Genomic DNA, 9,713 nt, shown 5'->3' with positions numbered 1-9,713 from the left:
AAATTCCTCCAGGTCTACTATTTCAGCTTCACAGTTAGGGTTGTCACTGACATCATGAGTGACACGGACTTCCTCACCACCCACATTATCTAAGGGTTTGTCAATATTTGACCCCTTTTTAGCATCAATTTGCTCAGCATCATCAGATACATTCTTTCCTAAGGAGACTGTATTTTCTTGACGAGCAACATTATCAGGTACAATAGTGTTTAAGGGAATGGAGACCCCAAGAACCTTATGATTACCGGACAGTATTCCAATCACCATAGTTGCAATGGCATTGTGGACATACCTGGAGCCTTCTCTGGTTTGTTCATCAAGTGCGATTGCTGAGAAGAATCCTGAGACAGTTTCTTTAGGTCTTCTTGCATGTGAGGTATTTGCAGAGTCAGCCACAGGATCTTCCCTGTTAGGGTTGCATGATTCAGAGCTAGAGGAATCAGACATGGCCGTGGAGGCAGATGAGTTGGATTGGTGCGACATGATGAATATCTTAGAGGCGAAATGAAAAGTTTCTTTGAGAGAAAGCTTGCGAGACTGAAAGTTGAAACGATGGAAGAGGTAACGCTTGTTGCACGAGCAGTATCTATTATTGGTTGACCAATCAGAGCGAACTCTCAAATGTTTAATAATTTGAATTATTAAATAGGAAATAACTAACATCATTAGTTGTTATAATTCCTCAGAAGGACACATTCCCACTTTGCCCCTTAATTTGTCAAACTGAGTAACATCAGTTGGCATCTGGTTCATCCATACCAGTGGGGAACACCTGCTACCAGATGCTAGGTACTTAGCTTCTGCAGTGGATAATGATACACAATTTTGTTTCTCCCTTGCACCTACACCATTTTGATGAGGACTAATAGGTGAGGACAACTCATGCTTTTCAATCTGCATAGGTACCATTAAGTCCATGGGCAAAGGTTCCAGAATTTTGGATGTATTTGGATGTCCAATCTTGGGATGTGACATCTTGGTTAGCTTGCCCACCTGACATTTGCCACAGCCTTTTCTTTCATCCATAAGCAGATTTGGAATTCCTCTAACTGCTTCCTTGGATATGATCTTCCTTATTCCTCTTAAATGAAGTTGTCCAAGTCTTCCATGCCACAGTTTCACTTCCTGTTCTTCCTTGGCTAAGGGCACTTTGATGAGTAGTTTGAGACCTTAGATTCCCACAGATAACAGTTATCTTTGGATCTGGATCCTCTCATAACTTCCTGATTGTCTCCATTCATCACCACACATACTTCCTTAGTGAACCGTACATTGAAGCCTTGATCACATAGCTGGCTTATGCTGATGAGATTAGCAGTTAGTCCTTTTACTAAAAGCACATTACTCAGTTCTGGAACTCCAAGACAGTTCAGCTTACCAACACCTTTGATTTTTCCTTTAGCTCCATCACCAAATGTCACATACCTGGTAGTATGAGGTTGTATATCCACCAATAAGTTACTCATCCCAGTCATATGTCTTGAGCAGCCACTATCAAAATACCAGTCTTCTCTGGGAGATGCCTTTAGAGATGTGTGAGCTAGTCTAGCAACCCATTGTTGTTTCTTGATGGGGGCATAATTCTTAGATTCCTTCTGCTTAGGTCTGACTTGAGGGGTCTGGTTAGGATAACCATGCAACCTGTAGCAGAAGGGTTTTATATGACCAAATCTACCATAGTAGTGACATCTCCATCTCTGAAATTTCTTCTTCTGATGGTTACTCCTCCTGGTTCCCTGATGTTGTGACATTGGTTGTGACTTCTGCTTGAGTTTCTGAACTTCAGCCTTTGAGTTTTTGAGTTCAGTTGAGGATTTCTTAACAAAGCCTAAACCAGACATGGTTCCTGACTTTTGTCCCACCTTTAGAATCTCTTCCAAGGTGTCAGTTCCTTTATTCAACATTCTGATGGATTTTGTCATTTGTTCTAGCTTAGATGTCAGCAAGGTTATTTCACCATTTAGACCATCTATGACTGTCAGATGCTTCTTTTTCTCAGCTTCCAGCTCCTTGATGAGTTTCTTCTGCTTTTCTCCTTTTATACACACTTCTGCACTTTTGACACATAGCTCTTTATATGAAGCAGCAAGTTCATCAAAGGTAAGATCATCTCCACTTGAGTTATCATCAGATGCACAGACACTAGTTAGTGCAGTGACATGTTTAGCAGATTCTCCTTCAGGTTCACTCTTAGAGTCTCCTTCAGACCAGGTGACAGATAGCCTCTTCTTTTGCATCTTGAGGAAGGTGGGGCATTCAGCTCTAATGTGACCAAAACCTTCACATCCATGGCACTGGATTCCCTTGCCTTGGTTGACCTTTTCTTCAGATTTTGATCTTCTACTGAAGTCAGATGAAGAGTTCTTGACATTAGGTCTGCCCTTTTGATCAACTTTCTTTATGAACTTGTTGAACTGTCTTCCAAGCATGGCTATAGCTTCTGAAATGCTTTCATCACCTCCAATATTTCCTTCTTCTGAATCCTCTTCAGTATTTGGTTTTTCTTTTCAACATCCTCACATAAGCCCATTTCAAAAGTTTGGAGAGAACCAATAAGCTCATCAACTTTCATATTGCAGATATCTTGAGCCTCTTCTATAGCAGTGACCTTCATGGCAAATCTCTTTGGCAATGATCTGAGAATCTTTCTTACAAGTTTTTCTTCATACATTTTCTCCCCTAAGCCACCAGACGTGTTGGCAATTTCAAGAATATTCATGTGGAAGTCATGAATAGTCTCATCCTCTTTCATCCTCAGTTTTTCAAACTTGGTGGTCAGTGTCATACGGTGAACTGACTTTGTGTGTTTTTGCTTTGGAAAGCAAATGTCGCGGATAGCAAGAGTCGCCACCGACTTTTCTTTTATCCAATAAGGAAAGGTGGAAAAGAACAGGAAAGACCTTAATTAGATTTTGGGTTCGGGAGGTACATTATACAAAGGGAAGGTGTTAGCACCCTTTGTATCCATGGTTATCCATGGGCTCTTAATTGCTTGATCACTTATGGTTTGTCTGGAAAAAAAGTGTTTGTGAATTGCTTAAAAAATGTTTTGAAAAAAAGAGTTTAACTTTGTAATGATTCTTGTACGAATGTATACAAAGTATTTATCTCGTTTAATTTTGAAAGCGGTTTAGAAAAATATAACTTGGCAATGATTCTAGTACGAATGTATGCCAAGTGGTGATTTTCTAGTAGTTGCAAAGTGTGAGGTATGAAAAATGTTTTAGGTTGTGAGCCAGCAATTAAGAGTTATACCTACCCAAGGTCTTTATGGGAATTTCCTATCCTTATGAGGGTAAAACTGTCCTTACTATTGAGAAGTAAGTAGTTTTATCCCTTTTGATGTGAAGGGACATCGTAGGGTCATCGTTTGGTCATTGAAGGCAACATTTGTAAGGATACCTTAGCATTCGAAGGGACGATCATCATTTAACCGTAGGCTACAACGACGGGTCATCGAGGGACAAAATCATATATTCGTAGGCAACATCCGAGGGACAATGATTTATTTTATAGGGACATGATGATTTAATCGAAGGGTCTTTGCTAAGTGTATCCCCACATTCGCGGGACATGACCATAATACCGTAATACCGTAAGGCAACAAAGAGATGTCCAAGATCACATATTCAAAGGCAATATTTTACAATCAATTAGGTAGTTGTCATCAATTAGGTAATTAGGTCCACATTATAATCAATTAGGTAATTAGGGTGAATCTCCACAAGGGTATCCCATAAATAAAGTGGAATACCTAGCAAGCTACCTTCTCCGGGAGTATGTGAACCCTTACAAAATTCAGCAAACAGGTCAGAATACCAAATCAGGGTGCAATCGAGAATTACACCACAAAAGAAACACAGCGGTAGGAATGTCAGGCAAAATAACACATGGTTAGAATAAAACGGATCAGATAAGCATAGAACAGAACAGAAAAATCAGCGACTGTCACGTTCGCTCCTGCCTCGCCTAGCGAAGGCTTAGCGAAGGCTTAGCGAATGCTCGCTACATGCTCGCTTAGCGATGTGCTAGCGAGCGACTGCGGGTTCTGGTTTTAATGACAGTACAATTCCAGAAAGCTCCAAACCCTATGGCATCCATCACAGAAATTACATGGTTAAACGTTCAAGATATTCATACATACTTAAACTCACATGCAAAAACTTAAGATATTTTTATAAATCCAATCATAATGCCACATGCAAGTTAAGAACACAAAGCGGTAATAGTAATGCAAACCTGTTTGCAACTGAATTGCAACCTTGAATTGGCAGGTCACTCTTAGGGTTGGCGCCGGATTGAGTTGGGCGGAGGTAACCTCGGTGCAGATGAGTTTCCTTCAGGGTTTCCTTTAGGGTTGCTCTGAATTCTCTGGGTTAGCCTCCAGGGTTTGCTGTGTTGCTTCTGTTAGGGTTTCCTTGCTAGGGTTTCTGTCCGTCTGCCTCTGTCCCCTTTTTCTGAATGAAGCTCTGCTATTTATAATAATTTTTGTGACCTGATGGGCTTAGAATGAAGCCCAGAATTTTATGGTATTCGCAAGCTTCGCTAGGCGAGTGGCGTAGCGAAGGGTTCGCTAGGCGAAGGAGTTGCTCGCCTAGCGAGCATGCCAGTCTGGGCCATTTTCTGGATCTAGCCATCTGTGAGCTGGGTCTTTGTTCCTTTAAGGTCAATGCCTTGGAAAATAAGTTGGAGTGCCTTAAAAAGTGCCTTGTAACATTAACGGGCAAATTTTAGGGTATGACAGCTGCCCCTGTTCAGTATTCTTGAACCGAGAGTTAGAATGGTGTGTATGCCATTCGGGGTCTGGAAGTGGAAGATTATTGAGCACTGAGAATGCCCCAAAAATTTGCACTTGTTAATCAACAGTAGGTCTTGATGGAGATGGGCTTAAAGATGCCATCCAGGAAGTTTGATGATGAGAGCTTCAGATTGTGTCGTACGTCAGACCAATTTGAAGACATGGGTGTCACACCGGATCGTACACTAGACCGTATAGTGAGTCATCCATCAGGCTGTCGACTTCGCTGGGGATAAAGGATCAGAATGGATCATAGTCTAGATCATATCTGAGTTGCAGAATGAGCCGTACGTTAGGCTGTATCTGAAAAGGGGTTAGAATGGATCATACGTTAGATCGTATCTGAGTTGAAGATCCAAATGGGTCGTACGTTAGACCGTATTGGAGTTGCAGAATGAGCCGTCCATTAGGCTGTATCTGAAGAAGAAAGTAGTCGTACGCTAGACTACACCCCGGAATGTACCGTACGCTAGGCAGCATCTGAGGATTTGAAGATCAGCATGGATCGTACGTTAGATCGTATCTGAGTTGCAGAATGAGTCGTACGTTAGGCTGTATCTGAAGAAGAAAGTAGTCGTAACGCTAGACTACACCCCGGAATGTACCGTACGCTAGGCAGTATCTGAGGATTTGAAGATCAGAATGGATCGTACGTTAGATCGTATCTGAGTTGCAGAATGAGCCGTACGTTAGGCTGTATCTGAAGAAGAAAGTAGTCGTACGCTAGACTACACCCCGGAATGTACCGTACGCTAGGCAGTATCTTAGGATTTGAAGATCAGAATGGATCGTACGTTAGATCGTATCTGAGTTGCAGAATGAGCCGTACGTTAGGCTGTATCTGAAGAAGAAAGTAGTCGTACGCTAGACTACACCCCAGAATGTACCGTATGTTAGGCAGTATCTGAGGATTTGAAGGTCAGAATGGATCGTACGTTAGATCGTATCTGAGTTGCAGAATGAGCCGTACGTTAGGCTGTATCTGAAGAAGAAAGTAGTCGTACGCTAGACTACACCCCGGAATGTACCGTACGCTAGGCAGTATTTGAGGATTTGAAGATCAGAATGGATCGTACGTTAGATCGTATCTGAGTTGCAGAATGAGCCGTACGTTAGGCTGTATCTGAAGAAGAAAGTAGTCGTACGCTAGACTACACCCCGGAATGTACCGTACGTTAGGCAGTATCTGAGGATTTAAAGGTCCAAATGGGTCGTACGCTAGACCGTATTGGAGTTGCTGAAGGTCAGAATGGATCGTACGTTAGATCGTATCTGAGTTGAAGGAGTCATATGTTGAGCTGAGTCAGAATGGACCGTACGTTAGGCTATATCTGATAGTATTTGTATATGTCGTATTTGCAATGAATATCTGGGGTGGGCTTAAAGATGCCACCATTAGGAGGATATCAGAGTGCTTGTCAGAATGGACGTTCATATGGATTATATCTGAGAGATGTATGTGAATCTTGAACGCGATTGATAAAGATGTCCGTCTGAATAGACCTTTGTTTTGACTGTATCCGGAGGATAATTAACCTGAAAAATAAAGTTAGCTTCATGCTATGTCATGATGCATGAGATGTTTTATGCTTTCGGAAATAAATGCGAATGTTGTATGCATGCGTATGCTGTGAAATGATGTAATAAATGAACTATGCGTGGGGAAAGTTTTTCCAAGGGAAAATAAATCCCAATATTCTGGTTGGAGACATTTGTATTGATGACCCTTTCTTAGCTGGGGAAACTTGATTTTTGTCTGATGATAGAAATATCTAACAGAGCCTGGCTGGGGATGGAAGAGATGACTAGTCTGTCCAGTGATGCCAATTTCTTCTGGGGAGTAACTGGTTTTGCTGGGGAATAGAATTAGCAACCGGATTCGTTGGAAAGCATGGTTAGACCTTATCCTCGATCCCGAAGTCTTGTAGTAATCGCTATTTTTATTTTATGCATGCATTTTGGTAAACATCGATCATATTCAAATGCATATATAATTCAAATTAAATCAATGGACGTCTATGCAAACAAAACAGAAAAAGTAAAACAAAAGCATCTTTTTGGAAATAACATTGTATTGATTTTGAAAGAGGGCCTATAAACAGGCAATTTGAGCACAAGGAGACAGAAATCCTAGTAAGAGGAAATCGTCGAGACAACAAAGAAAAGTTATGAAGAAAAAGTCCTATTGATTTTAATTCTGCCACTGTCATTATGTCTTCAAGCATCTCATCTCCTACTGTCGGATTAGAAGTGATTGGCTTGTTCAGTCCCTTTGACTTGGGTGAAGTTGTCTGAGAACGGGACATAGTCATACGCTTTTAATCCCTAATTTTTGCCTGGACCGCCTTTTCAGGTTTTCAGTCCACCAGGATACCCTTTTTTGCCCAAGCCGCCTTTTCAGGTTTTCGACTTGCCGGGTGTACATTTTTATATGTTTATCCCTAATTTTTGCCCGAACCCTTTTGGTTCGCCGGGATGCCCTTACTTTTGCCTAGGTACGTCGACCTAGCGGGTCTCTTTTATGCGTAGTATTTTTTAACTATGTCTGCGTTCACGGGATGTGGGAAGTCTTCGCCATCCATTGTAGCAAGTATCATGGCTCCACCAGAGAATACCTTCTTAACTACAAATGGCCCTTCGTATGTGGGAGTCCATTTTCCCCGGGGATCACTTTGTGGTAGAATGATACGCTTAATCACCAAGTCGCCAATTTGATACACCCGTCTCTTGACCTTTTTGTTGAATGCCTGGGTCATGCGCTTCTGATATATCTGCCCATGACAAACAGCCGCAAGTCTCTTTTCATCAATCAAATTTATCTGATTGAGTCGAGTCCGAATCCATTCATCCTCGTCTAAACCTGCCTCTTTCATGATTCTTAGATAGGGAATCTGAACTTCCACAGGTAAGACGGCTTCCATTCCGTAGACTAAAGAGAAGGGAGTTGCCCCTGTCGAAGTTCGTACTGAAGTGCGATAACCATGAAGAGCAAATGATAACATTTCATTCCAGTCTTTGTACGTCACTGTCATCTTTTGTATAATCTTCTTAATATTCTTATTAGCAGCCTCCACGGCGCCGTTCATCTTTGGCCGGTACGGAGAAGAGTTATGGTGTTTTATTTTGAACTGCGTGCAGAGTTCAGTAATCATCTTGTTGTTCAAATTAGTGCCGTTGTTAGTGATAACTCTTTCAGGGATGCCGTATCGACAAATGAGATTATTCTTGATGAATCGTGCCACCACATTCTTGGTGACAGAAGCAAATGAGACTGCCTCTACCCACTTTGTAAAGTAATCAATAGCAACGAGGATGAAACGATGTCCATTAGAAGCAGTAGGTTTAATCTCCCCGATCATATCAATGCCCCACATTGCAAAGGGCCAAGGGGCTGTCAACACGTTCAATGGAGCAGGAGGCACATGTACTTTATCCGCATAGATCTGGCACTTGTGACAAGTTCTGGAGTGATGGTGGCAATCAGCTTCCATGGTAGACCAATAATACCCTGATCTCAGAATCTTCTTGGCCATTGTATGTCCACTAGAGTGAGTCCCAACAATACCGTCATGCATGTCTTCCATAATCTTTTCTGCTTCCTTTTTATCCACACAGCAAAGCAGAGTCGAATCATGATTATGTTTGTATAATACTCCGTTACTCAGAAAGAATTTAGCGGAGAACTTCCTCAGAAATTTTCTGTCATTGATGGATGCCCCTTCAGGGTATTCCTGAGCTTCTAAATATCTTTTTACTTCGTGGAACCAAGGTTTCTCTTCTACTTCATCCGCGTTAAGTTCATAACATTATGCTGGTTCATCTAATCGTTCAATGGTGATCATGGGAGCTTCATTGTCCCATCTGACTCTGAACATAGATGACATGGTAGCCAATGCGTCTGCCAACTGATTCTCTTCTCGTGGAATATGTTCGAATGTAATCTTTTCAAAGTATGGGATTAACGTCAACACCCGTTCTCGATAAGGGATGAGATTCAGATGTTTAGTGTCCCATTCTCCTTTGATCTGACTGATTACTAAGGCTGAGTCTCCGCACACACTCAAAAACTTGATTCTTAGGTCTATAGCAGCTCTGAGTCCCAAAATACATGCTTCATACTCAACCATATTATTGGTACAATCAAAACATAGTCTAGCAGTGAAAGGAGTATGGCAACCCTTGGGGGAAATGATTACAACACCAACACCGTTGCCCAATGCATTAGAAGATCCGTCAAAAACCATAGTCCATCGGGATTCCCTTTCGGGTCCTTCATTCGGCCCAGGTTCTTCATAATCAGCAACAAGCATGACATCCTCATCTGGGAACTCAAAATTCATAGATTGGTAATCATCCACTGCTTGATGAGCCAAATGATCAGCTAGCATGCTTCCTTTGATTGCTTTGTGGGTAGTATACTGGATATCATACTCTGTTAAAATCATCTGCCATCTTGCTATTCTTCCGGAGAGGGCAGGTTTCTCAAATATGTATTTGATAGGATCCATCTTAGAAATCAACAAAGTGGTATGATTCAACATATACTGTCTTAGTCGGCGAGCAGCCCAGGCCAGAGCACAACAAGTTCTCTCGAGCAGTGAGTATCTTGTTTCACAGTCGGTAAACTTTTTGCTAAGGTAGTATATGGCATGCTCTTTTCGACCAGACTCGTCATGTTGCCCCAACACACACCCCATTGAATTTTCTAACACGGTCAAATACATAATTAGAGGTCTTCCTTCAACTGGTGGCATCAGAATTGGAGGTTCTTGGAGGTACTTCTTGATTTTGTCAAAAGCTTCTTGACATTCATCATTCCATATCATCTCTTGATTTTTCCTCAGTAACTTGAAGATGGGTTTGCAGGTAGCGGTCAAATGGGAGATAAACCGGGCAATGTAATTCAAACGTCCCA

This window comes from Lathyrus oleraceus, chromosome 1, assembly GCF_024323335.1.
Source record: "Lathyrus oleraceus cultivar Zhongwan6 chromosome 1, CAAS_Psat_ZW6_1.0, whole genome shotgun sequence".
Taxonomy (NCBI): domain Eukaryota; kingdom Viridiplantae; phylum Streptophyta; class Magnoliopsida; order Fabales; family Fabaceae; genus Lathyrus; species Lathyrus oleraceus.
The sequence above is the reverse complement of the archived record's forward strand: the minus strand, read 5'-3'. Positions refer to the sequence as shown.